This window comes from Hibiscus syriacus, unplaced genomic scaffold, assembly GCF_006381635.1.
Source record: "Hibiscus syriacus cultivar Baekdansim isolate YM2019G1 unplaced genomic scaffold, ASM638163v2 tig00117048_pilon, whole genome shotgun sequence".
Classification (NCBI taxonomy): Eukaryota; Viridiplantae; Streptophyta; class Magnoliopsida; order Malvales; family Malvaceae; genus Hibiscus; species Hibiscus syriacus.
In genome coordinates, this window is record NW_024063538.1 from 10,516,929 (window position 1) to 10,523,132 (window position 6,204).

The window sequence follows — 6,204 nt, forward strand, 5'->3', positions numbered from 1 at the left end:
TTTGGTCCTCTATTCTTCACCATATAATTGAAGGTTTCAGTATCCCTTGAAAAATTTTGTTCTCGTGGTTGGTGGTGCACAAAGAGTTGAGGGCACATATCCCACACTGAGAAGGAAAATACCATCATCTTAGTTAATGTGGTGAAACAACTCTTTTTTACACGTGTTGCAACCATCATCTTAGTGGTTGTGGCTATGGCAATATGCGTCTTTGACACATTTGCATGCGTTCTAAATTTTTAGAGAAAATACGGAAAAATTTCCATGAAATTATTTTTTAAAAACTGAAATGAGATTATTTGAATCATATTTATGGGCAAAACAAATATTTAAATCAGTGTATTAGCTCATTGCTAGAATTATTTGTTGACAGGTATAAATTAGGAATAAATATGTTGTAATATTACAGCTGTAACAACTGTTAATATTTGGAAGATTGACTGATGAATTTCCATAGTATTAACTTGGACGGTTTTGGGGTTAGATTCCAATCTTCAAGGGATTTACTTCAGCTGTTTGATTTTCTGATATATAGTTGCCATAACAACTATAATTTTGAATTTTTATCAATTGATTTAAAGGGAATTAAATCATTTGTTTGACTTGCTGATATATAGTTTTCATAATAACTATAATTTTGAACGAATCTAGATAATTTTAAGGTCAGATTCATCTAGATATAACAAGTTAATTACGACATTTATTCAGTCATTATTTTTGGGAATTAAATATGTGTCTTTATGATGGATTTATGTGGACATTTTTATCCCCATAAATAAGCTTATAAATAGATGATCATTCCAACATTTTCAATCATCCAACTCAAAAACAATTTTCATATTTCCTTTATAAATCCCTTTTCTTTAAAGCTTTTTCTAAACTTGCTTTTTCTGTTGCTAAAAGAATAGAAATATATTCGTCAGTCCACTCTGATTTTTGGGTGCACGATTATTTAGAGTTATCGTGTTAATCTCGGGGGACGATTGCCTATTGTTGCAATTAAACATATCAAGGCAAAATCATTTCTAAGGTAGTGGTTCATACTACGACACGATTATTACTTTGCTACTTATTTTGTTTATAATTATCCAGTCAGTGCTAATAATTTGATTTTGCAGTACTTTTAACCAACAATTTAGAAACGATTTCATACTGCAAAATGTCAAATATCGGTCAAAGCTTGTCAAACAAACTATTTGACATGTTTCTCAATGAGAAAAGTGCAAAGGCTATATGGGATACGTTGGAGAAGAAGTATGGAGCCGATAATGCCAGCATAAAGAAGTACATGGTCGGTGAATGGCTCAAATTCCAGTTGTTCGTTGACAAGCCGATCATGGATCAAGTTAATGATTACAAGAAGCTAGTATCTGAAATCCTATCCGAGGGCATAAAGATGTGCGATGTCCTACAAGTAAATGTCCTTATTGAAAAGTTGGCCAAGTCCTGATTTGACTACCACAACACTTTGAAACACAAGAAGAAAGTGTACACAATTGGGGAACTGGCGAGCCACATGAAAATAGAGGAAGCCAATCGAATTAAGGATAAATTTATATCTTTTAATAATCTTTCTTTTAAAGCTAATCTGGTTAAATTTGGGTCTGCCTCAGGGTATAAATTTAATAAGTCAAAATGATGAGTTGATTAGAGGTAGAAGGTCAAAACTAAGAAGTTTGTCAACTTTAAGAAGCATTTGAAAGATAAGGCTCCACCAAAGCTCTTCAACTGTTATATGTGCGAAAGAGTCGAACATAAAACTTACCAGAGTCAACAATGATCTGATCGCCAGAATGAGAACAAACTACAACTGAACATTGTTGATAATACTAACGATGTCATAGCAGCGGTGGTTTCTAAAGTCAACCTGGTGAAGAACAATACTGAATGGATTGTAGATATTGTCACCTTCAAACATTTCTACTCCAAACGAGATCTTTTCATTGAGTTTAGGATGTGAAGAATGGTAAACAAATGTACCTAGGGAACTCTATCAACTCTGAAGTGCTAGGTAAAGGGAAGATTTTACTAAAGTTAACCTCTCATAAAACTTTAGCTTTGAATAATGTTCGATATGTACTTGCCCTATGTAGGAATCCAATTATTAGTGAGTTATTGAATAAGACAATCATTAAATTAGTTTTCGAAGCAAATAAACTTAAACTATAATACCCCAAATAGTGGGTCGGTGACCATAATAAAAGAATTTGAAATTTAGGGGAATAAATTGAATAAATGGTCAAGTATAAGAAATTATTTAGAAATTGCATTTGAGACCAATTGGTAAGAATGGAAGAATGAAAGGGGAATTTTGGTCATTTAAAGGGAAATTGATTTAAAATTCATTTTAATTAGGGTATTTAGGATGAGGAAAAAGGGGAAAGGTGAGAAATAAGCTATGTTCTCTTCTTCTTCCCCTGTTGCCCATGCTCTCCTCCATAGGCAAAGGTAAGACTTCATCTAGCTAGTTTTTCCTTTCGTTTCTGGTTTGTTCTTGAAACCTTAAGTGAACTGTAAGCTTAAGGAAGGGTTAAAGAGGATTAAAACTAAGAAATAGATGATTTATTTGAGATTGAAGAAAATGGGTTTTTGAGTGATATGTTGAAATATGAGTTTTTATTGAGGATTACAAGATATTTGACTTGTCAAATAAGTAAATAAGAGATTAGAAGCCTTGGATGTGATTAAAAACATGTATGAAAAAGTAGTATTTTTAGTTTGGGATGTTCTTTCGATATTTTAGATGTTATAAGAAGTTAAATGGAGGAAAGTTAGTTGGGTTAAGTAATGGTGAGTTTAATGGTATTATTGGAGGTAAAAATAAGAGATTTAAACGACATTTGGGCAAAAATTGAGCTGAAAAATGGAAAATTTGGGTAAGGGTATTGGTACTGGAAGAACAGTACCGATACTATAGGTTTAAATTTGAAGAAATATGATGAACAATATCGATACCGATGCAATTAGTATCGATACTGATGTCGGTATCGATACTAAGATAAAGGTATCGATACCATGGATTGCAGAATGCAGAAATGGTATCGATACTGAAAGGGAGTATCGGTACCATAGTATAGAAGTATCGATACCATGGTAAGGGTACCGATACTATTGAGCCTGGAAAATTTAAGATAGAATGAATTTTGATAGAAATTGAATATAATAGTACTTTTGAGTATTATTAAAAGTATAAATGTTAGAGAGTATACTAATATTGGTATGGTGTAGGCCTGTAAATGAACTGAACGTTCAGCGAATCGTTCATGAACCATGCGGCGGGAAGTTTTTTTATGTTCGTTTATTTATTAAATGAATGAACATGAACAAGATTTTGCGTTCGTTTAATTAAATGAACGAACATGAACAAATGGATCGTTTGTTCGTGAACGTTCGATTATATGTTCGTTCATTTATGTTCGAGCTGAGGGCAAGTTGAATATGTTACGAAGATTATTGAAGTTTTTTGGATTTCAAGAAGATTGTTTTGTTGAACAAATTAACTTTAAGACTTTATTATGTTCATATAGCTTATTTATGATTTATGTATGTTTTTTTCGTATTCGAACAAATTAACTCTAAAGTTGCAGGTTATATTAATGAATTTTAAGTTGTTATTCTTGTTGTTTACTATTTTTACATTCGTTTGTTGTGTTCGAATAAGTTTTTTTGTGTGTTTGTGTTGTTCGTTTATGTTCGTTCGTTCGTGTTCGTTTATGTTCGTTAATTATTTAAATGAACGAACATGAACATGCTATATTCTTTAATGATCGAACATGAACAAAAATTTTTTTGTTCGTTTATGTTCATGTTCGTTTATTTATTAAATGAACAAACATGAACATACATCCGTTCGTGTGCATTCGGTTCGTTTACAGGCCTAGTATGGTGTGTGCACTTAATGGATGCTTGTGTAAATCATAACCAAGCTCCTGAGTCAAGCAAGACAAAGGGCAAAGATAAAGTTGTCGAATGGTCAGACATCATTACAACATACTAGCGAGGCTTATTAGGTGAGTGCATTTATTGTACTTGTATGAAAGGAGGAAGACACACGTTGAGTCTACCTCAAATGTTTTGGTAAATGCATGTTTTACAACATTTTGGTATTATTTTCATAACGTGTATGAGAATGATATTATGAATAAGTTTTAGAGTATGAACTACTATAAAATGAATGGATGAATATTAATGTTGTGCAATTGTTATCGATGTTGCTAAAATAGATGTCTAAATCTGTAAAATTGACTTAAAAGCCCATTGTATGTGCATTGAGAGTCATAGGTGCATTTCGGCATAAAATGTGCCACAAATGAAATTTAAATGCATAACGGTGGATTTTGACAAAAAAGGTACCACAAATGAAAGTTAAATGCATAACGATGCATTTCGGCATAAAAGGTGCCACTCATGGTATTCATAAAAGGTGAATGACCAGTTTGACACTTCGGTGCAGTGCATGTACCTTACATTCTCATTTGACATACACTGGGCAAAATAAAAGGATAATTGGGAAAATATACAAAAAGATAGATATGCTCGGCATACTAAGAATAGTTTTGAGGACTATAGGAAATAAACGTTGTTTAACTCTAATTGTTTTAAAATGATTCTCATGAAATATATGAATTATTTCGGATATTGATAGTCATGATATAATTTTGTATGAATTGTAGTTTTCTTTACATTATTATGCCTCACTAAGTAAATACTTAGCGTGTGTTGATTTCACGCTTAGGTAAAAGCAAAGACTAGTAAAGTAAGGAATGCTGAAGAGATCATCAATCCAAGGTTGACTCATCAGTAACTGTAGGACAATTATGTCTTTTTTATAATTAGATGACATGTATATGAACTTAAGAAAATACTTTGGAATGTATTAAAGTTACAATTTTGTAATATTCTTCAACGAATGTTTTATTATTGTACTAAAATGTTTTGTTTATATCCAAAATTTTTATGGGTTTTAAAAATAAGTAAATGTTTTTAAAAGTCATGTGACACCTACGACTTGTGTACGGAAACGTATATGGGAAATGGGTGTTACATAAACTTTCTTGAAACAATGATTATGTAGGGAAAATTTATTTAAACAGAGGTTTATTTATAATTGTAACCTAATTTAATGAAAGTAATAAAACACCACTTTTTCATATATTGTTGTGACTTTTGATTTGTGGCATGTCAGATTAGGACATGTGAATATTCATTCTCTTAAGAAACTTATTAAAATGAATCTACTTTCTAATATAGATGAGAATAAGTTAACAAATATACATTTTGTGTAGAAGTCAAGCATGCTAGATCTTCCTTAAAAACTAATTTTAAGATAAAGACTGAACTGTTAGAACTTATTCATACCGATCTAGCAGACTTTAAAATAACAAAGTGTAAGGAAGGTAAATGCTATTGAATAACCTTTGTAGATGACTTTTCAAGATATACAAATGTATATCTCATTGGAACTAAAGATGAAGATGAGAACTTCTTTCTTGTTCATAAGGAAGAAGTTGAAAATCATCTTGATAGGAGAATTAAATAGCTTAGATATGATAAAGGTGGTGAATATGGGTCAAATTTTCTTAAAGAGGTGTGTGAGAAGAATGAAATAATTCATGAAGCCTTTTCCCCAACTTTCCTTAATAGAATGATATAGTTGAGAGGAAAAACAAAACATTAAAGAAGATGATGAATTCTTTGCTTTTAAATTTTGGGTTATCTGATTACATATGGGGGAAGCCATTCGGTTAACAAATTACATATTAAATTGAGTACCTAATAAGAAATTAGACTATACCACATACAAATTGTGGAAAGGTTACTAACTTGCAATACCTAAAACTGTGGGATTGTTTGGAAAAAGTTAATTTAACTGACTTTAAGAAGTCCATTATCAGTCCTAAAATTGTTGATTTAATGTTTATTGAGTATGCTTCAAATAGTGTCGTAAACATATTCATGTATATGTATGACTTCTCTATTTGTGAATCTAGGGATGGTATGTTCTTTGAAGATATAATTCCTTTGAAGAAACCTATATTAAGTGTTGAAACAAAAGTAGAAAAGCATGCTTCATATTATTGTTTTGCTACCGAGGATACTCTAGAGATTTAATTAGAGCCTAAGATGTAAAAGAGCCACTACTTTGGTCCAAATTTCCTAACTTTCTTTATTTTTGAAATAAGTAATATAGATTCAATTTCGGTT